This window comes from Diceros bicornis, chromosome 13 (genome assembly GCF_020826845.1).
Source record: "Diceros bicornis minor isolate mBicDic1 chromosome 13, mDicBic1.mat.cur, whole genome shotgun sequence".
NCBI classification, from domain to species: domain Eukaryota; kingdom Metazoa; phylum Chordata; class Mammalia; order Perissodactyla; family Rhinocerotidae; genus Diceros; species Diceros bicornis.
In genome coordinates, this window is record NC_080752.1 from 46,409,119 (window position 1) to 46,432,381 (window position 23,263).

Here is a 23,263-nt window from a genome sequence, read left to right on the forward strand (position 1 = left end):
GGCTGTTTGGCTTGGTCTCCATCAGACTTGGGTCTGAGGTCATTCTTTGAGATGAATTCTGTGAGTTCTGGAAGCCATTTGATTTGGGTGAGGTCCTGCCCTTCTCTGACCTTCAGGTTTCCGTCTGTAAAGCAGACATAATAATATTCACTTTGCAATTAGTTGTTGTGACTATTGAATGAGTTAACTATTTAGTGGAAAAAGCCTGGAATCAGACAGACCTGTGTTTGAATCCCAGCTCTGCTACTTACTAAGAATCTTGGGAATTTTTTTTTTTTTAAACATCTGATTCCTCATCTGTAAAATAAAGATGATAATTAGTGCTTCATGGGGCTGTTATGAGGATTATAAGAAATCGTGAAATTATGCAATGCGTAGTAGGAGTTTCATAAATATGCATTAACCCGACCATGGGAATCACAGAAATGTTGGGCCTGATTAATCTTTCTTTGATTCTAGGCTTGCTACAAACCAGGTAGTTTTGATGTATTTAAGGCAAAAGAATGTGGGCATATGCTGCCTGAAGCTTCATGACCTTTAACAGCACGGTTAGTTAAAGAAAATCTGAGGTACCTTTGCATTAATTCACACGGCCACCACAGGGTCTAACAGGATAGAACCCCAGTTATTGACCAAAGTCACACCTTGCATTCCAGATCCATTCTTAGTCATAGGAGCTAACTTGTTTCTTTGTTCACAGCAATGTTCCAGAAGAAATGAGAATGCAGTCAGGCAGGCTGTGCTGAGAGTTATTTACTCCCTTGACCTCTGCACAGGCAAGTCACAGGCCTCTGGGAGAGGCAGAGCTGTCAGAACCATTTGCCAGCACTTCCTTATACTAAGGTGTGTGTCAGGCTATACCCCAGAAACACAGTCCTCAAAGCCCAGTGTCTTAAATCAACAGAGTTTAAGCTAAAACCTTTACTTCGATGATCTCATTCAATCCTCACAACAGCCCTAGTGTCCTATACTAATATTATTTCCATTTTGCAGATGAGGAAATGGAGGATCAGAAAGGTCAAATAATTTGAGCAGAGCTGGAATTCAGATGAAGACCTTAATCATTGCACTACACTGCTTCTTGGGTTTTATAGTGGAGAGAATCAAACCCTGCGAGGGCGGCAACTGACTCAGGTCACACTTCCCTGTTAGTTAACTAAGCCCCGGGTCGGCACAGGTCTCATGACTCCCAGAAAGAACTGAGTTTTGAGTTTATGAATGGACATAATCTATAAATCAGATGCCGTCAAATCTGTTGATCTTTCACACTGTCATCTCCTGTCACATCCAAGCTTAAAGCATCATCTCCCCAGGGATATGACACATAATCAGTTCTATATTTTTTAGATATTTTATGAATTGTTTAAAACATATACTTAACTCTTTAAATTATTTCACATTATTTTGGTGAGAAGTGAGGTTCTAAATATATTTTCTAAATTGCTCATCGGCTGTGCCAACACCATTTGGTCTATAAACCCGTTTTTGTTTTTGGTGATTGGTGACGTGTTCAATTCTTTTGTTCTGAGCTTTGTTTCTGGCTGTCAGTTCTGTCCCACTGATTTTCTCTTCTGGATCCCCTGTGGGATGAAGAAGCAGACAGACCTAGATCTCACATATATTAGACGTGACATCCATTTATTTGTTTATTCTACAGTTATCTACTGAAGCAGCTTCTGTGCCGAGTCTTATGCTAGTGTGCGTCACTGGGGACGCAGACGTGCAGAAGATGTGGTCCCTGTCTTCAAGCCGTCATAATCTGGCAAGGACAATTCATAAGGACGGAAACAAACACAGATACCGACAGTAATCGTGAGGCACTTTATGTATATTATCTCACTTAATCCTCATCACTGCTGCTTGAGGTCCCATTTTCCAGATGAGGGGACTGAGGCTCGGAGCAGTCAGATAACTTGCCCACAGCCACATAGTTAGTGAGTAGTACACCAGGGTGATTTCGAGCCCAGGAGATTAACCCCTCTGCTCTGCTGGGGAGCAAGGGCATGAAAGAAGGGCCCCTTGGCAAGCTGGAGGGAAGGAAGGGTGACTGGTCCAAAATCACAGAGCAGGTTGGTTTCTGGGTAGAGACCCACTCTCTGCCATCCAGGCATAGGAGACTTGGGCCCTGCCATCTCTGCCATCCTTGGGTCCTCCCCACCCCCTGCCCAAGCAAGGCTGGCCAGAGAGTCAGGGGTGTAGCAGGGTCCCTGCTGATCTTCCCTCCTGAAACAGGCAGAGGAGGTTCTGGGTGACAGCACAGGGGTAGGAGTAAGCCTGCAGGAGGTGACAGCTGACATCCCAGAGGTGGGGTGGCATCAAGGTGGTGGCTTCAGCCTGGGAGGGCTAGCAGGTCACAGAGTGAGACCTCAGCAGCCCGCACGGAGAGGGAGGGCAAGGAGAGGGTGGGGGATGTGACTGGACACTGAGTGACACAGACAGGCTCACTTTTCTTCTATCAGTGTTACTCAAACACTTTTTGCAGCTTGGCATCCTCTTCCACCAAGGGCTAAGCTTCCCTAAGAAAGCCAGAAAGACTCACAGCCTCTTTCTGCCTGGCCACATACCTCCCCCAAGAACAAAAATTACAGAACCAGTCATTGGGCGTCGATGAAGCGCAGAGGAGCAGGGAAAATGAGAGGGGGAAAAACAGATAATATCTCAAAATAGCCTGACCTACAGGTCTCAGCTGAAGCCCTTCATTCTTGGGATTGAGTCTCAACTGTGTTGCTTCCCAGCAGTGAGAACTCGGGTGAGGTCTTCCAGCCCTCTGAGCCTCAGAGGGTCCCATCTGTGAAACAGGAATAATTTGTACAGCACCTCCAGCCCCCAGCACGGTGCCTGGCACGTGGTACTTGCTCACCGAGCACAGGTTGTATGAGTTCATACCTGTCCCCCTCTGGTTCAGTCAAATGGAAGCTTCGCAGGGCAGGGATTTTGGTTTGTTCTGTTCACTGCTGTGTCCCCAGCACCCAGACTGGAGCCTGGCACGCCGTAGGTGCTGGATAAATCTTTGTCGAGTGATTGTAGAACAAATAGCCTGGCGTCCTCCCTGGCCCAACAGGCTGCCCCTCCTACCGTGAAGACGGGCATAAGTCGACAGGCAGTACAGTGGTTACAAGCAGGCTCCCTGATTTGGGAGATCTGGGCTCAGATCCTGTCTTTGCCATGTACTTGCTCTTTGACCTTGAGCCCATGACTTCAGCTTTCTGGGCCTTTGTTTCCCCATCTCTAAAATGGGGATATCAACCGTACTTACCTTATAGAGTTGTTGTGAGGATTAAATGAGATAACCAACTACCCAGCCTTCCCTCCCTCTCTCCCTGCCCCGGTAGGCAGCCGAGACCCCTTCCTGGTGGCCGACCTGGGCGTGCTGGCCAGCCACCATCAGGCCTTCCGGCAGGCCCTGCCCAGAGTCTCGCCCTTCCGTGTGGTGAAATGCAACAGCAGCTCCTGGTGCTGCGTGTCCTGGCCGCCCTGGGCACCAGCTTTGACTGTGCCAGTCACGGGAGCCTGTGCCTGCCGAGGGTCAGACGGGACCAGCCGGGTGGGGGCTGAATCCCACTAAGCTGTGGGTTGTGCGTAAGCTTCCCTTGTCCTGTTGAGCACCTGCAATGTGCTAAGCACCGTGTAAGGGGCCTTCCGTAGATCAGTCTCCTTGATCCTCCCACAGCTCTGCAAGGTAGCCGTGGGTGTCCTCATTTAATAGAGGAGGAGACAGACTTAGGTGGGTCACTTGCCCACGGGCCACATATAGTGAGAGACAGAAAGATGCCTGACGAAATCCTGTGCTCTTTCCTTATACTGGGGAGTAAAACACCCTGAGGGTTTCTTAGCAGAAAGGGGTTCAGGGTTGTTGAGATAGGTTAGAGCAGAAGCCCAAGTGGTGGGAATGGTATCTCTGGACATGGGAGTATTTACTAAGCCTCCCTCCTCCCCTTTCTGAGGAGCCCTCAGCTAAGCAGGATTAAATGCACCAGCTGCCTCCAGGCAGCCACTCTGATTTCTTCCCTGATGGGACTAGAGTTTATTGGAGGGGGGTTGGTTCTGAGCTGTAACTGTCAGCACCAGTGCCTGGTACATTGCAGGGACTCAGTAATGGGCACCCCACTGGCCCCACCCGGGGCTCCTGTCTGAAAGTGAGGGAGCAGGGGAGTGGGTCATAAGTCAGGATCTTGGCCACGCCAGGTGGCGCTGGCACAGGTGCTGGGCCTGGGTGTGGCCCCCTCGTGCGTCATCTACACCAACCCCTGCAAGCCCGCCTCCCACGTCCAGTATGCTGCCCGCCACGGGGGCGGGGGGCAGATCCTGACCTTCCAGACCAAGGAGGAGCTGGCCACAGGCCAGCTGGCCCAGCACCACCCCGGGCCAGGTGAAGCCGGGAGGGGGGTGCAGGCAGGTGTGGCAAGGGTCAGCGGGCAGGGAAAAAGGCAGTGCAATGAGCAAATTACCCAGCACAGTACATACCCAACCAACGTTGGCCTAAGACAAACGAAGAGGAGGCCCTCAGGGCCCAGCCTCGTTTAAGGGGGTCTGGCCCCCGGGGGTGTCCGGGAACTACACTGCATTTGGAGTGAGACAGCCCAGGTTCAACTGGCTCAGTCACCCACCTGATGTATGTATTGGGCAGGTCTCTGAGCAGTTCTAACACGTGGTTCCTTCATTTTCAAAATAGGGGCATGTTGCCTGGCACACAGTAGGTGCATATCAATCTTATATCTGTTTTCTACACTCCCTTCCCTGGGTGTAACTGAGGAAGAGGTAATTGCATACACACGTGTGCTGTTGGGCTGGTGTGATAGACCCAGGGACTCAGTGGCATTGGAAACGCTGCCAGGTCTGGGGGTCAGCTGGGCCTGGATGGGGGTGGCAAGAAGTGTGGGCCCATTGGCATTTCTGACTGAGCGCTCTCTCCCTGCCTTCCTATCCACGGCGCCCCTCCCCCGGGCTGGCCCTCCAGGTGAGTGAGGCTGAAGCCCCTAGAGCTAGGGGCAGGAGCGCTGGGGTCTAGTGCTGCCCTTGCATGGCAAGCTGTGCCCCTGCCCTAGGACCCTGTCTGTCAAAAGGGGAAGGGTGGGATGTGAAGGTTACTTAGGCCCTCCCTGTTTTGAGCCCCTGAGTTTGGGGTCTTGTCAGGAAATGTCCATGGGGGGAAGGAGAGCCCACACAGCACTGTCCCTGCTGCATTGTGTATGTGGCTGTGTGTTCGTGTGAACATCCGGGTCTGGAGGTGACCCTCTGTGGGTGCCTTTATCGGTAAGTGGACTTGAGTGTGCCTGTGTCTGTGAGCACACAGCTGTGCCAGGGTAGTCAGTTATGTTCCCGGTGTTTCTGCGGTTGGCCTGGGTGGCTCTGCCCTCTATATGACTGGTGGTCCCTGTGCTCAGGGAGGTCAGAGAGTGTGATACCAGGCAGGTCAGCATGTGTGTGTGTGTGTGCATCCACGTACATGCACATACCTCAGTGTGTCCAGGTCTCTCTGGGTGTGCCTCTGCCTGTGCTAGGTTGGCAGGTGTGCACATGCGTGTCTTGGTTTGGTTCCCCCCCAAAGCAGACTCTGAGACAAAAACTTGGGTGCAAGTAGTTTCTTTGGGAGCGGGTCGCTGGAAGCACCGATGAGGAAGTCAGGAGAGTGACTCATAAGGGAGAAAAGTCAGAAACAAGGTTCATCAGTGAGCTGGTTACCACAGTGGACACCTGGACCAGTCGCACTAGGGACCATCTGAGAGTCGTCCCACTGGGGGACAGGGAGCCTGGCCCTTTATCCATCACCTCCTGTCCCTCTTTGGTTGAGGGTTGTGGGCGGGGGGTGTTAATTCCCCACCCAAGCTGGCTGCTGGGGGTGCTGGCGAAGGCTCTCCGGGAGGGAAGCAGAGGGATGTCGGTGTTTGAGGCTGGAACCTGCCTACACAGGGCAGGTGAGCTCAGGTGGGCGGAGGGGAAACGGCACAGGTGTCAACTGCAGCTGCTGTACAGTGTCTGTGTCCGTGTGTAGACATGTGTACGTGCATATTTCTGCGTGTTCATGGTTCTGTGTGTGTCTGTGTGTAGGTATGTGTAGACGCACGTTTCTGTGTGTTTGTAGAACTGTTGTTAATATCACTAATCAAGTTACAGTTGGGAGTTTTCTTTCCCTGGGACCAGGAGACAGCCTGTCTCCTTACTGTGTTTTGAATTAAATCGCTCACTTTCAGACTTCTCAGGGAGCCTAGTGGCCCCACTCTTTCAGCTCTTCGCCTACCACGTGACCTCACATAAGTTACGTCCTGTTTCTCAGCTTGTTTCCTCTTTGGTAAACAGAGATAATTCTAACGCTCACCCTGCAGAGCTTCCATGGGGATGAAAGGTGATGATACAACCTGGCCCAGGCCCTGGAGCATCAACATGTGCTGAATGAGTCTTAGTCTTTTCTCTGCTGTCCCCACACCCCAACCCAGTTGGTGAGAGTGATCAGTGCCGCCCTGACCCGGGACTTCCCCAAGGCGAGTGGCGTTGAGGTCATCGAGCAGCCTGGCTCCTTCCACGTGGCTCCTGTCGGCATCATTGCTAAGAAAGTGGTGCTGGAGCCCGGTGATTGGCCAGGACTGGGTGGGGAGGGCACAGTCCAGGCATTCCTAGGCCCTGGGGAAAAGGACGGGCAGAGAGTCTGGGCTCCAACCAGGAAGGCTAGGAGTAAGAGTAGTGACTGAGCACCCCGGCAGTCCTGTCCTCTCCCCATTTTCAGGAGGCAGCAGGAAGCTGGTGTACTGTCTCAATGACGGCCACTATAGCTCCTTTCACATCTTCCTCCAAGAGCCTGTCCCCAGGATTCCTATGATGGTGATTGTAAGGGGGCCCTTTTGTGGCTCTGACATTGCCACTCTAGCCCCAGGAGTCCAGACCCCACCCTGAGGTGCCCCGTGCCTCCTGCACTGGGAAAGGGTGGGTGTGCTGGACCCTGGAGGCTGGGCCCTCCCTGCTCGTTAGTGTACAGGAGGACACGCACATACACATGCACAAGGGTCGGAGCATTTGCTGGCTCTGTGGGCCTAGTCAGGCAAGATGGACAGTCAGCAGGATGCATCAGTGTGGCCATTTTCCAGAACTTTGAAATTCTTCTCCACTGCTTGTTAAATAGCCATTCCCCTAAGTACCCCCAGGGCCTCCTCAGTCACTCCTGCCACTCAGTCCATCCTGTGATCCAGCAACTGGAGCCATAATACCTGACCCCGCGGGGCCCCCGAGATCTTCCTCTAGCTTGAAGACAGCTGCCCCTCCTGATGGGTTGGTGCCCAGGCCATATTGTTTTATAAATATTTTGACTTTCATTCCTGGTGAATGACTGTCTTAGTGTGCGCACGTTTGCTTATATATATGTGTGTGCAGTGGTGTGTGTGTGTGTGTGTGTGTGTGTGTGTGTGAGTGTTTCTGGGTGTCTCTGACATGTGTCTTTGTGTGTGTATTTGCCTCTCTTCCCATCAATCTAGAATGCTGGAAATGGAGATGCTCTAAGAGCAGAAGTTGCAAACAAGAGGCCCCTGGGCTTGTTTGGCTCCCACAATAGTTATAAATTTTAGTTGCCAGTAATGAAAAATCTAGACATATCTCGCAAATGCCTGGATTTCTCAGGTCATCTAAAAACCTTGAGAGATCTGATGATATAGGACCTGCAGCCCATCATGGCAAGTAATTCAAATTTATATTCCATAGCCCATAACTGATGGCTCTGCTATGATCTGCTGGAACTGAATAGTGGCTGCCCTCTTTGGACAAGTGTTGACTTTCCAGTTTGTTAGAAGACTTAACTGGCCCATTTACTCATTTATGTTACCTGCTTGGCCCCCTAGGTAATTGAGTTTTTAACCCCTGCCTTATAGCAATAATTGAAGCCAACAGCTTCAGTAATAATTGAAGCAATAATTGACGCCAACAGCCAGGCTGGGCTGGGCAGTGGAGGAATAAGTCCCAGCCAGCACACATGTGCATGCCCCTCGGAATGCTCTGATGGCTTCTGTCTGGGAGCGTGGGGACAGGCCAGCCCTCTGTCCTTTCTGTCCTCCGTCCCCTTCTTTCCTTTCCCTGTATCCCTGCAGGAGCTCTGCTCGGAGCCGCCCCTCTTCCCCTGCACCCTTTACAGCCCCACGTGCGATGCCTTTGACAAGCTCTTCTTGGAGGAGGTGCAGCTGCCCGAGCTGGACAAGGACAACAGGCCCGTCTTCCCCTCCACGGGTGCCCATTCGGCCACCATGAGCTCCAGCTTCAACGGCTTCCCGCCCGTGCTGTCTGCTACGACCCAAGCTCAGGTGTCTAAGGCAGGAAGACGGAAGAGGAAGTGGGGGATCTCACACTGGTTTAAGCTTGGGGTGAGGAACTGGTCCCAGAGAATCCTCTTCCCCGTTAACCCACAAAAACCAAGTGTGCAGGCCAGCCCCGTGCCTTAGCGGTTAAGTGCCCGAGCTCCGCTACTGGCGGCCCGGGTTCAGATCCCGGGCGCACACCGACACACCGCTTCTCTGGCCATGCTGAGGCCGCGTCCCCCATACAGCAACTAGAAGGATGTGCAGCTATGACATACAACTATCTACTGGGGCTTTGGGTAGAAAAAGGGAAAAAAAGGATGAGGACTGGCAATAGATGTTAGCTCAGCTCCAGTCTTCCTCAGCGAAAAAAAAAAGAGGAGGATTGGCATGGATGTTAGCTCGGGGCTGATCTTCCTCACACACAAAAAAAATGGGTAGACAATGGCTGCAAAATAAACAAATAATCACCGCTATGGGAAATCCAAGACGGCGCTTGGCTCTTCCTGGCATGCTGGCAAACCCTATTTTTCAATTTTTACATTCTTTCACCCAGTATTGGAAGAACTATTTCTGTCCCCAGAGGCCTCAGAACTGCTCCCTCTGGGTCCTTTGAACACCTGCAGCTGGACTTCATTTAACTGCCACTTAGTATGGGTTATCAATATGTTCTTGATATTGTATGTCTGTTCTCCGGATGGGTTAAAGCCCTCCCTTGCCACAAAGCTGATGCCCTCACAGTGGCAAAAATATCTGTTAGAAAATGTGTTTTCCACTTGGGGTGTACTTTCCACAGTCTCCAGTGATCAAGGCACCCACTGCACTGGGCAAATCATACAAGCCTTAATGAAAATCTTGCAAACTTCTTGGAATTATCACTGTCCGTATCACCCTCAATCATCAGGCAAAGTCGAGAACTAATGGAAAAACTCGATTCAAGCAGAACAAGTATTAATTACATGGGACTGCATGAACTGAGAACGGTGCTCTAATGTTTTGTTTTTCCAGATTTAAAGAAATCTTTTCTCTTTGGTAAGATACCTTTGTGAACAAAGATGAAACATTTAATTTTTCTCTCTACTTGATCCTTCCAAAATTTAGAAACTCTCACTTATATAAATAATCAGGCTAATGAGTTAGTTTTACTGTGACTATCTTTGGTAAAAAAAAAAATATGGGGGTAATTATAGAGAGAATTACGTTTGCACCTTTGTAGATATTAGATTCTAGTCCTGTTAATTGTCTTTGAGGCTTTGTTATATACCTATAGACTGGACTCCCCTAGCCTAAGGTATTGCCTTTGGTCTTGTCGACTGTTCACAGTACCTCCTTTGGAAAACATAAACTCACTCCATACAAGATAATCACCGGCAGACCAACGTCTATTGGTATACAACCTCCTGCTGATCCCGTGTTGTCTTATGCTAGGATGACCAGCTACTGTAAGTCTCTCATGTCTTATGCTGAAGCCTATCATCAACAGGTTAAAGAAGCTTTCCCGGCTTCCAATTTAAAGAAACCTGTTGGTCACAGTCTAGTGACTGGGTATTCTGGAAACATCATCAGAGGAAGATAGCCCTTGAGGAAAGGACCTTACCAAGTGCTCTTGACCACTGACACTGCTGCAGAACTAGAAGGCATTGCATACTATGTGCCCCATCCAGGAACACCTTAGTGTGATTACAATGGGGAACCATGGGCTTATGAATGTCTAGACAGCTGGTGTACGGCAGGACAAAAGCTTTTTAGAATACTCTTATATTCCATTTCAAGTTCTTGTTAAAGATGAAACCCAACCGCAATCTCATAGGTCTAGGCGAGACTTGGGACCCCCTTTTTACACCCCATCTACTCTCCATTGATTACCATTGCCAAAAGCTTTGTCCCTTGGGTTGGTCCAATCCATAATGACCTATTGATAAAAAAAATTTATCCCTAACCATAGCTAAACTGGAAAATTCTACCACTTGAGCCTTGGATCAACAACAATGGTCCCTGAATTTCCTAGCAAAGGTTATATTAGATAACCAAATGGTACTCAATTATCTCCTTGCAGAACAGGGCAGCATCCTTTGGCACCATAGCCAACACCTCCTGCTGTATCTGGATCAACTCTTCTGGTAAAATTGAGTTAGAACTTGGAAAAATCAGAAAAATAGCACAGGATCTCTCTTGTCCCATGTCTTTTTTTTTTTTTTTTTTGTGAGGAGATCAGCTCTGTGCTAACATCTGCCAATCTTCCTCTTTTTTTGCTGAGGAAGACTGGCCCTGGGCTAACATCCGTGCCCATCTTCCTCTACTTTATATGGGACGCCGCCACAGCATGGCTTTCCAGGCGGTGCGTCGATGCGTGCCCGGGATCCAAACCGGCGAACCCCAGGCCGCTGCAGCGGAGCGCGCCCACTTAACCACTTGCACCACTGGGCCGGCCCCTTGTCCAATGTCTTTTAATGACACCCTCTGATTCCTTATCGATGTTTTCATCTGGCTTCCTTAAGGTATGGGTGCTTGGATGAGATCAGGACTTCACATATTGTTTACGATTATTATTGGAATTTTGCTATGTGTATTTGTATTTAAATTTCCTATGCTACTGCGCACTCAGATCTGCTCCCGAACTTCTACAAACACCAAGATTATGGTGGCTCAACTTATTGAAATGATAGGTAAGACTTGTTTACCTGAACCTTCAGATAACTGGATGAAATTTTTAGGTGAGGAAACTAAGAGTCATTTCCTGACTGCCTCTTTGTTGCTCAAATGTGGCCTAACCCTTGTCACACTGACTCCTTGGAATAATTATCGGAAAAAAAAAATTTACCCCCAACGTGGGCCATGACTTTCTGGGACAGGTCCATGCCAGTGATGTGGGACTAAACAAATCTATGTGTGGTTTTTTTTTTTTTTGGTGAGGAAGATTGGCCCTGAGCTAACATTTGCCAATCCTCCTCTTTTTGCTGAGGAAGACTGGCCCTGGGCTAACATCCGTGCCCATCTTCCTCCATTTTATATGGGACACTGCCACAGCATGGTTTGCCAAGCGGTCTGTGGGTGCGGCCCGGGATCCGAACGAGTGAAGCCCGGGCCGCCACAGGGGAGCGCACACACTTAACCGCTTGTGCCACCAGGCCGGCCCCGTAAACAAATCTATGGTTGATCAGAGACGCTTTCAGAGAAAGATCTTGATCAAAAGGGGGAAATGTAAAACATGAAACAAAACAAGGTCACTTAGTCTAGGGGCTTTACAATGGATCTGGAAAGCCATTAAGGAAATGGGTCTTATGCACATCGTCATTGGGCAGAACGTGAACTTTTGAACTGAGTGAAGACACAAAAATTCTGAGACTGCAGCACGAGACCGGCAACTCATCACCGTGACAGACTTTTATATTCCTTTAGCTATAATCTTAGCAATCAATTATATTTAGCCAAAATTAGTTTTCTGCCACCAACCTCAATTAACATCCTCTGCAATGCAAACCTCCCTCTTTTGCCTTTAAAAGCTCCTGCCTGGGGGCCGGCCCCCTGGCCTAGCGGTTAAGTGCGCGCAGTTAAGTGTGCGCGCTCCACTGCCGCGGCCGGGTCCAGATCCCCGGGGGCGCACCGACGCGCCGCTTGTCAGGCCATGCTGTGGTGGCGTCCCATATATTAAAAAAAACAAAAAAATGGAGGAAGATGGGCACGGATGTTAGCCCAGGGGCAGTCTTCCTCAGCAAAAACAGGAGGATTGGGGACAGATGTTAGCTCAAGGCTAATCTTCTTCACACACACACAAAAAAGCTCTTGCCTCTTACTTCCCAGCAGGGCACTATTTGGGTTGCTACCTGCATCTGTGTACTCTAAATTGCAATGCTTTGATCCCAAAATAAACACCTCTCTGCCTCTCATTTTGGCTCTTTATTTTTAGGTTAACAGGAATAAGCATCTGCTCAGAGAACAGAGTGAGTGGTCAGGATTGGAGATGAGAAACAGAAAGCGCAGAGCCTGGGGACATAGGGTGACCAACTTGTCTGGGTTTACCTCGCACCTTCCTGGCATTAGTGCTGGAAGTCCCACGTCCCAGGAAACTCCTCAGTCCCAGGCGAACCTGGACGGTTAGGGAGGGAGGAGGGGGCGTGGCACAAGCAGGAGCCTAAGGCTAAGTTCCTGCAATAAGGGGTGCGCTCTTCTCCACAGCCGCCAGCTCAGGGCAGGAAGGCGCCTCCCCTCCCCCCGCAGGAGCTGGGTCCACTCTTCACCTCTCCCTGCGGCTGCTCAGTTCAGCCGGGTGTCCAGATGTTCCAGGTTTCCTGGGGCTGAAGGGAAGTTTCCTCTGGACACTTGAGGAGCAAAGGGTGAATTAGGGTAAGAGGTGCCACCCACAGAAGCTAGAGGAGTCCAACGACCCCTCCTGAACAAGCTCATCTCAGGGGTGCTCTCAGAACATCAAAGTCCTCGTCTGCAGAGTGGTCTTGGTTATGCCCAGTCATGCACTCAGGGACACGAGGAGTTCAGATGATGGGTATGACACTCAGGGGAATGAGCAGGTTTTGGGGAAATGTAAACCAGATCCAGATGGAAGACATTTTAGAGAATTTTCTTTGCCTGAGGAGCCAGAGCTGGGTATGTAACCCATGGGCTCCAGGCCTAACCAGCCTGTGACAGACCAGAAACAAGAAGACTTTTGCTTTTTATTATCCATAATAGGTCTCTATCACTTGAACCATTGGTTTTTAGCACACAGCTCCTAAAACCCTTGGAATCTCCAAAGTGATGTGTCTTTTCGTGTGCTAATGAGATGAGGGCTGATTGCCAGGGAACCAACCATGTGATTAGAGGGTTGGAGTTTTCAGCTCCACTCTCCAACTTTTTGGCAGGGGAGGGGGGCTGGAGGTTGAGTTAGTCACTAATGGCCAATGATTTGATCAACCAAGACTATGTAATGAAGCCTCCATAGAAAACCCTAACTGAGGAAGTTCAGAGAGCTTCCTGATTGGTGAACACGCGGAGGTGCTGGGAGGGTGACGAGCCTGGAGAGGACACGGAAGCTCTGCACCCTTTCCCTATACCTTGCCCTATGCATCTCTTCCATCGGGCTGTTCGTGAATTGTATCCTTGGATAATAAATCAGTAATCTAGTAAGTAAACCATTTTCCTGAGTTCTGTGAGCTGTTCTAGCAAATTATCAAACCTGAAGAGGGGGTCATGGGAACCAACGTTATAGCCAGTAGGTCAGAAGCACAGGTGACAACCTGGACTTGCGACTGGCGTCTGAAGTAGGGGGCTGGGGGAGTCTTGTGGGACTGAGACCTTAACCCATGGGTTCTGATGCTATCTCCAGGTAGATACTGTCAGAATTGAGTTAAATTGTAGGACACCCAGTTGGTGTCCACAGAGAATTGGAAAATTGCTTCGTGTGGAAAAAAACCCACATATCTGGGCACAGAAGTGTTCTGTGAGTGCAGAGAGAAAAACCGTGTGTGTTTTTCTTTTCTCTCTCCTCTGCCAGCCCTTTTCTGCTGGACCCTGCAGTTCTGGGCTCAGCAAGAGCACCCCTCAGCCCATTTCTCCTAACTGCCTCCTCCAGGCTGCTGGGGCTGTTCTGGCTTCCTGCACTCAGCCGTTCAGAGCCTCCCCACCATCAGAGTGTAGCTCAGATCCCACCATGGTGTTTTACAGGCTTTTTCTGAAAGTTTGGTGACAAACAGAATTACAGTGCAGAGAAGAAAACTTATATTAGGTTTCGAGGCAAGGGGCTTGATTTTTCTGAGCCTCAGTTTCCTCATCTGTAAAATGAAGATGATCACAGTGTCTTCCTCATCAGGGGGATGTGAGGAACAAATGAGAGCATGGAGGTAAAGTGCGGTGAGCACTCAGTAAGTTACCTCATTACATATGCATCTCAGTTGACAAGTATTCATTAAGCACCTACTGTGTACTGGGCCCTGTACTGGGTGCTAAGATAGAGCAGTGCCTAAGGCTCCCATTTTCGAGTTTACAGTCCATTTAAGAAGTGCATCAGGTGGGATCTGATCAGGAAAACAGGACCCCAGGTATTTCAAACAGAGGAAATTAGCTTCGAGAAGGCTGGAAGTGCAAAAGGGGGGGAAGATGTGTTACTAAGTGTCTTTATTCCCCTGAGGCAAGAATTTTAGTGCATGCAGTTAATTTGGGAGCTGCAGGGGACACTGGCAGGGGGCTGGGGAAGTGAGACAGGGACAGGAAGGCAACCAATAAGGGGCAAACACACGGCTATTACAACGGGTGACTAGAGCTTAATCCCATAGGCAACTCTGGGCTATAAAATCCATGCCTGAGTCATCCCACATGAGGGGCAACGGAGCTGGACTATTTAACACTAACTCCTAAGAATCATTGGTCGAGGGATCCTGAGGGAGGGGGCTAATTCTCCTGGCATTTCTGGCCTGCTTTGAGTGTGAGGAATGTGTCTGCTCCCGGGAACTGAGATGCAGATACTGGCACTTGGAAGCGGCAGGTGTACTCTAAAATAGCACAGTCTGAGGGCTACAGGTGGAGCTCTGAGCTCTGAAGAGATCGGGAACCACAGAAAGCCCCTATTATTTGTGTAGGAGTCATTGCTTATCCTAGCCCTGTCAACTTACAAGGCAAATTCGCCAGTTATTTTACCCCCTCTCCGGGTTTATTCTGGAATAGCCAAAAGAGCTGCCATTCAGGATGTGCATGCTATGGCAAACCATAGGCAAACCGGGAAAACAAAGGAGGGGAAATGCTTTTATAGACAAAAAAGAGAGAGTAGGGAGGGGCTGTTCTAAATGAAAGTCCATCAGGGGAAAGTAACAGTTCAGGGCAGCAAAGGCTTCTCATTGGCTGAGCTGCGGCGATTCTCATTGGCTGGGCTGTTGCCAGGTGGGGAGAGAAATCTCCTTCAGTAGTAAAGTAGTTTTACTTTCTGTGGAAGAGGCAAGTGTCCATCTCTTCCTAGTTGGTGTAATTGATGATGTATGATAGCACATGAGAGCTGCCCCTACAGGCCTTCTGGACACCAATTTAGTTAAGGTTTTTTAAAATTAATTTCCACAGCCCACAGTCCTATGCCCTGCACTATTGTGAAGCTGTTCCTAAGGTTACCATTCTGTGGGAAGCTGCAGTTTCCTGCCACTGCCACTTCCACTGGCAGAATGGCTGGCAGCCTGGACAGCTCTCTGCTGCCTCTGTAGGAACTGCTGGTTCCAATGCAGGGGCCCACAGTCACCCACAGCTCCCACTGCTTGTTAGCAGGAGCCCCTTCACTGCCACTACAGAAAGTACTACCAGGAGCAAAATGGCTTCTACTTTCTTCCTGCCTTCTTCTCTGGCGTGACTGCCTCCCGTTGGCAGAATGCAACTGAAACCCAGCTGGCAAAGGAATCTGGGAAATGTAGTTTGCAGACTTCTCTGATGGCACAGAGAATACTAAAAGACATAGAAGAGCAAATGTGGGCTGAGTGTCAATAGACAGCATGTGGTACAGAAAGATGGACAAGAAAGAAATCACTTGGATTTGTGTTTTCTGTATAATGACAGAGAAGATAACCTGAAAACCCTCTCATTTAAAACGTGCAGATTTTCTGTATAATATATAATCCACTTTCTTTTAGATGCATAAGTGAGCTCACAAAAAGGAGAGATACTCAGGGACCAAAATCAAACAGGAAAATATACCCAGAAGAGTAAGTGTGGAGCTGATCTTGGGGCTGTTCTAGGGGTAACCAAGTGGGTTGGCTTTTAATAGTCATCTGGGACAAGATATGAGATGCCTGTCAAGAAAGAGATAGGTATTTGGATCTGAGACTTCCCACAGGAATCCAAAACCCTTGTAGAACCACATCCTTAGTGAGAGGGTGGACAAGGAAAAAACCCAGCCCCCCCCCCCGGCATAGAAAGATAACAGGGAAGCTTGTTGATTTTGACTTTTGCTCTGGATTGGGAAAAAAAAAAATTCTCCCTTAAGCATTCACAATCACAGGCCAACCCTCCTGAGCATTTAGAATTAGAATTTACCTTTTCTTTGTAGTCTGAGAAAACCCTAAGCTGAGAAATTAATCTACAAAGTGGTCTGTGGCTGGTAATATCCCAGGGATGCCTGGCAGAAGCAAATAAAACCTGCTCTGGAGAGTCACACCCTCAACCCAGATAGAGATGAGCTCACAATCCCAAATTACAAAACCCACAAAGAAACAATGCACCATGAGCAAATGACAGCAGATACTGATACTGAAGGATCAATCCTGCACAAATCCTTAGAAAATAGAATTGGTAGAAATAAATCATCACACGTGTGTTGAAGGAAGATTGTGAAGGAGAAGTACAGGGAGTGATGGAAAGGTAAAAATCTGGCTTGGTGTGCTGGGAGAATGCATTGCTCTGGTGCTGGTAAGAGATGAGGGTCACCTGGGTAGGGGGGTGGTGGGAGATGGGATGTGTGTCAGGATAGCATGGTGAGCAGAGCAGAAGAGGAACATCTTGTGCATTCTGTGGGGAGAGCCCTGCAGATTCAAGATCCTACCCCCACCCCCACCCCCCTGCGCCAGGTTGTCCTTCGGCCCTTGATGTCTCCAAGCCCCCCACCTCCACCTCCCATACTGTTCAGTTATAACGTGCCTTTACAGTCATCATCTCACTGGTAATCACAATGATCCTATAAGTATTATTATCTCCATTTTTCAGAAGAGGAAACTGAGGCTCAGGTAGTTGATGTCACTGCCCAAGGCTTCTTTGAGAAGGTGATATTTGAGCTGAGACCTAAAAGATGAAAAGCCAACCATGGAAGGGCTGGAGGAAGCACTCAGGACAGAGGGGAGAGCCACTGCAAAGGACCTGAGGTGTGGGGAGGTTTAGAGTATTCTAGAAATGGGAAGGAGGCCTGTGAGGCTGGAGCTCATGTCTCAGAACAGGGCTGTCTGGCATCTGCCTCCCCTCTTCAGGAATCGCCTCTCTGCTGGTGACTCCAATTTCTCTCTCCAGTTCTGGTCATACAGTCGGTGACAGCTGCACTCAGCTGAGGCCTGTCTGATACCAAACCTCTCTGGCAATGGCTGTCTCACTTTTCTCTAGCCTCTCTCAAGCCTCAGCGCAGGGGCCCCTCCCTCTGGAGCTTGAGGTTCTCACTCCCACACCCCCGGACTGGCCTCAAGGGGGCAGCAATGTGCAGAGAATGCCTGGGTTTGAGGTTGCCAGCCCAGCCAAAGCCTTCCTCAAGGGCTCTGCCTCTAGTTGCTTCCAGACCAGAGGGAGATTTATTGTGGAGTGAGTGAAACTTAAGCCTCAAGGCCCTTCACACCGTTAAGCCCCTTTTGAGGCCCAGGGACAGGCTCACAGAAATTTTGTATTAACAGTTTTGTATTTTTCCCTTTACATCTTAAATCTGTATAGCTTCATCTCACAAAAGCCTCTCCGGGCTCCAGGGGATTTGGGAGGAAAGTAAGGTCACTGCGGGCCTACAGGTGAGCCAGTGAGGGCCTGAGGGCTTCTTGGTGGGTCAGGGCACTGGTCACAGCTGAGCCCACCAGCCAACATCAGCCTCCGCCCTGGAGGGCCCGGAGAGACCCGGACGTGGCACTGCAGCCTATGTTGGCCTTGAACAAGCCATTTTCCCGCTGGGGCCTTAGTTTCCACCCCAAAGTGAAGCCAGAATGAAGACACGAATGAGAGAGGTGGTCACCTCAGCTCCTGACTGCTTTCCAGGTCCTGCTTCTGTCTCTCCTGCATTCTCTGAGATGCCTCACTTCCTTACCAAGAAGTCCCCTTTTAGGCAGTACGAAGGTGGTTTTCTTGTACCCCGAAGAACTAAGAATGAACAAAAGAACTGCTGTATCTTTTAGCAGACTTTTGATGCTGCAGCACGTGTTGAATGGGGTCCCCATGAGTTAGGCTGCTCAACGCTCAGGCATTGGGAATGTGTGCTGACTGTTCAAGTGCTGGCTCTTAGGAAACCAGGCGGAGACTTTGAAAAAAGTTGGAAAGGTTGAAAGGATTTGCAAGCTTGGATTGACTTCTTCCATTTTGGTTTGGTTTGAACCAATGTGAGCTGCTTTTATCTGGTTGGACCCAATTCACCAGAGACTTAGCACGTAGAGGCAGGTCTTGGTAGGTTTGGACCCATTTTTGCCGTTAAGCTGACTTAGGTTGGTTCAAGCTGGCTGCTCATTCAACGTGTTGACAAAAGATGTTTAAGGTAACAACGCTCAGGAGGGATGTTCAGGGTGAGAAGTAGAAGAAGGGAACAATGCACATTGTTGGTGGCATTTGGTGGAACTGTGCGTCGATACAATTTGGCAATATCTATTTGCCAAAGCAATTTGGCAATGATTATGAAAATTAAAACCACACATTCTTTGACCTAGCAACCCCACTCCTGGAATCTGTATCACAGAAATAAAAACACAAACATGGAACAGTTTAAGTACAAAAGTTTTTTGTTGGCGGTATTGTTCATGATAATAAAACTTGAAACAAAATGCACGCCCCTTTAGAAAGAAAGAGTTAATAGCTAATTAAATTGTAGCACCTCCTTACCGTGGAATATTATGCAGCCATTAAAAATGTTGAGTCAGAGCCAGATCTGGAGGGATTTGGAGGGATTTTCATGCTATATTGTGGAAATTGCAAGACACAGAGAAATGTATATTGTTAATATGATTCTATTTTTATTAAACAGAAGGCCAAAAACTATATATATATGATATAATTATATGAACCTGATCATTCTTGTGGAAGGATATACACCACTTGGTTAAAGTAAATTGCCTGGGAGAGTGAGGAGAAGAGAGGATGGGAAGAGCAAAGAGGAAAGGAGGAGGGAACAAAAGAGAAAGGCTGATTTTAAAAGGTGTTCATGATACACAGAGTGCATACGGTTATGGTCCCAGGAATGGGATAGTAAGTCTCTGGGTTTGTTAGATGCATAAACAGATACATGTAAGGCTGGTCCCCAAACACTATGCATTTTCATGAGAGAGAGGGGCTTTCAGTGGTTTTTACTTGTTTTTTTAAAATTTTCTGTATTGTTTAAATACAGTATGGGTTTAACACTGAAGTCCAGGCCATACCCACTCACTGACTTCTGCTTCCCAACACTATAAGTTCTAGAGTCAGACAAACCTGGGTTTACATCCTGGCTCTGCCATTCATGGCTAAGTCACCTTGGGTTGTCACCATGGGCTGTCACCATGGGCCAGCTGTCTCTAATTCAGCAAAGATACGCTTACACAATTTTATCCAGTGAATTAACAGAACTGTGTCTCCCATGGCCTGGACCCGTGGCTGGGTCATAAAAGCATTGCCAGCAGCCAGACTTCCTCCTTCCTGACCCTGGGCCTCAACTGTCTGTGACCTGAGCCCTCTCTAGCCTATCGCCTTCCCCTGGAGGCGGCCCTGCCTCTGAGTTTGCACCAGAGGAGTCTCCACGAACTGTTTCAGTCCAAGCTGTTTCAGGACAGAGTGATCTGGGGTTTACTTTCTGTCTCCACTGTGACCTACAGAGCTGACTTTATCTTGCTGTGTACAAGCAGATCATGCGGGAGGCAGGCCTCTTCTCTGTTCTTTCCAGAATGTATACCGGGGGCCTCTTCTGCTTCCCCATTTCTGGGGCAGCTCCTGCTGTCTCTGAACACCCATTTCAGAGGCATCCGTTGACCTTTCTGAGCTGGGAGTGAGTTACAGGGAGATGGCAGTGAAGCCAGGCCCTGTCCTCCATCCTCTGTGTGTATTGCCTCATTCAGTCCTCACAACGACCCCGAGAAGTCGCATCTGTTAGTGTCCCGTTTGACAGAGGAGGAACGGAGGCACAGGAAGATCAAGTACTTGTCCACAGCAGCGGCAGAGCTGGCTCAAATTTTGGCAGTCTGGCTGCAGAGTCCATGAACTTTACCGCTACTCTATAGCAGCCGTGGGGTCATGAGCAAGTCATCTGAATTTTTGAACTTCAATTTCCTCATCCATAAAATAGAGACAACAAAACTCTGCCCCCACAGCCCAGTGAGTGTGTACATCCTTGACTCCACGCATAGACTTGGGTCTGCTTGACTCAGACCCATTCATTTCTCTCACTTGACCTTGCACCCCAGGGCCTGGCTTACAGTTGGAGTACCTCCTGTTTGCTCATGTTAAAGCATGCAGAAACACGACTCAGAAAGACCAGGACACAAATCCTGCAGGGAGTGGGGCTGGGCAGGCAGGGTCTGCTCCCATGGGGCGTCCTCACGCAGGAGTGAGTGTGGGACCATCTCTCTGGGATGCCTCTCTAGCCTCCCTGCAAAGTCACCCCAGGGAACTCAGTCACAGCACAGGAGAACTCACAAGCCCTGCCCTGAGGGGGTCTCTGTTCCCAGGTCTGTCAAAGGAGCCCTGAGGGTGACTCTGGACTGTGACACCTACTCTCTTTGTGACCTGGGGCATGTTACATAACCTCCCATGGAAGGAGGCCAGCCCAATGGGAACTGGAGGTGTTTGGCCGATGGAAGGGCTGGCTTGGGTGACATGAGCCCTGACTGCAGATTGCTGAAGGGCTGTCATGGGGAAAGGGAATTTTTTTTTTTTCTCTGCAGTGCATTCATTTTTCGTGTTTATTTATTTATTTATTTTTGCCTTTTCAAAATTTTAAATAAAAATAATGCAGGTATACAGTGAAAAATAAAATGGTGAAAGATTTATAATGAAATCAGCAGACAACCGGCCCACACTCCTCATTCTCTGGGATAATGGTTCTCAAACTTCTCTGCCCACTTAGGGAGATAAAAAAAAAAAAATACCTCCCTTACAGGTGCTGATATAATTGGGTTGGAGTGGGGCCTGGTCCTCAGGAGTTTTGATATCTCCTGGGTGATTCGAAAATGCAGCCAAGGTTGAAAACCCGTGCGCATTCTTTCTCCTCAGAGGCACATTACATCTTTACTTTCCTCCATATTTATGAAGTATACTTCTGTGCTTTTCTTTCTTGATTAATCACCTTATATATTATTAGATGACTTCTTGTTATGATGGTTGAGTATGTTAGTTATGAGGATTTCAGCTGCAGGTAACATAACCCCCACCAACAGGAACTTAAACAATAAAGACATTTAATTATTGCACACCTAACCAGGGTTGATTCAAGGATGTCATTGAAGACTCAGGGTCTTTCCTTCCCGCCACTGCCCTTCCTCTGCATGTGGCCTTGTCCTCTCCATGTTTGTCCTCTCATGGTCACGGTGAATTGTGACTACTGGTATCCAAATGATATGCTGACCTGTCCCTCCAGGTCTGACTTAAATGTTCTCTCCTTTCCTAGCATTTTCCCACTGCTCCCAGCAGTCTGCCCCTCTCTTCTCAGCACTTTGTAGAAAGTATAAGTGGTTCACTGACTCCATCGTGTCCTGAGTCTGTTGGTTCTTCTACCAGCTGTTCTAGAAGCCATGGGCTCCTGGAATACAGGGGAGAAGCTGTTACCTGTTTAATGTCTTGTGTCAGTTATTTCATTAGGGGTTGAAAAAATGTTTTTTTTCTGTTTTAATTTTCATTCTGTTTCTTTCTGCATTTAGTAAGTGGAATTCTTCTGTACAGAAGAATGTTTCTTCACTCATTTTGGCTATTTAATTACCGTCAAATGCAGTTAGATGTGACAAATGGTGAATTCTTTTCCCTTAATTATCAATTTTCAGAGAAATGAGTTGATGCTCTAACTTCCCCAGTGACGTCCAATCAATTTTATTTTCTTTCTGTATCTTTTCATCCTCTCTTTCACCTGTGGGCTGCAAACAGAAGAGCCAATGGAGGACTTCAATGCCCTAGGAGATGATGAGCCCTCTTGGAAGAAGTTGTCTAAGGCCCTGAATGACTGCACAGAGCAGATGCGTCCCTATGACTTAGGGAAGAAGGGGGCTGTCATGGGAACAAGAAATAAGCTTTCATTGTGATAAGCCACTGAGATTGTCAGCGTTTGTTACCACATTGAACCTATTCTGACTCATACAGCTATTATTACATTTTTAATTTCTAAGAGCTCTTTCTCGTTCCTTGTTCCTTTTCCGTAGCACAGTCTTCTTGTCTTGGGCATCCAATATCTCTAATTTGTCTGATGATATTTAACTTTTTATGACACATTCTTTGGTTCATTGCATTTTTTCTATGTCTCCTGAGGTCCTTTTTATCATTTGCTGGGTTTGCTCTCAATTTCAACTAAAACTCTAATTTAACATTTATTGGGAGAAGCATTAGATGGAGGAATTTAGAAGAAGGCGTGTTCTGTGGACGGCCCTCGGCTTCTCCTTTCCTGTTGTGAACAATTCAGCTCCAACCCACACCTGCACACCCTGGATAACGAAGGGAAAGCCTGGGAGTTACCCACAGTCCGTCTTCCAGGAAGGCAGTCTACCTTCCTCCCCCCGCCGTTCTCACCGAGGAGGCATGCCTCTTGGAGAACTTACTCACACCCCAAGCCGTTTATCAAATATCGCTTCCAACATTTTCTTTATTTTCTCAGGTTTTAGGACCTCTTACAAATGGTGTCTTGGCAGCCGAGAGACAAATAATGAGAAGCATCATCCAGGCAAGAGGGCAAGAGAAACTGACCTGGACAGAGAGAAGAAAGAACATATACAAAGATAGGGAGGTGAGGGGGAGCATGGAGGATGTGACCTGTTAAAAGAAGACCAGCACTGCTGAGGAGCAGATAGTGAGAGGAGACGTGATGCAAATCGAGACAAGACAGAAATGTGGGGACAAGACTCAGCAGGGCCCTGTGAGCCATGTGGAGAATCCCAGTCATTGAAAGATTTTCCAAAGGGATGGCCCATCATCTTATCTACTCCCAGAAGAGGTCACTCTGACCGCAGTGCAGAGAATGGATTGGAGGGCAGAGCAGAGGGGAAACGACTGAGGTAGATGGCAAACATGGAGAGAAATGAATGACTGGGTATACCGAGGAGGAAAAGGAAAGGAGAATTGGGATGTGCCTATGTAGAGTGAGAGCGTGGGAGGAGGGAAGGAGAAATCCCAACTCCTCAGCTTGTGCA

The 23,263-nt window shown here is 48.5% G+C and overlaps 1 long non-coding RNA gene across 1 annotated transcript; it reads left to right on the forward strand.

Moving 5' to 3' along the window:
* Positions 1-1,436: 1,436 nt before the first annotated feature.
* On the forward strand, positions 1,437-23,263 carry LOC131413069 (uncharacterized). Its single transcript, XR_009221891.1, has 3 exons — positions 1,437-1,812; positions 8,070-8,339; positions 22,732-23,263. It is a non-coding gene; the product is annotated as an uncharacterized LOC131413069 (long non-coding RNA).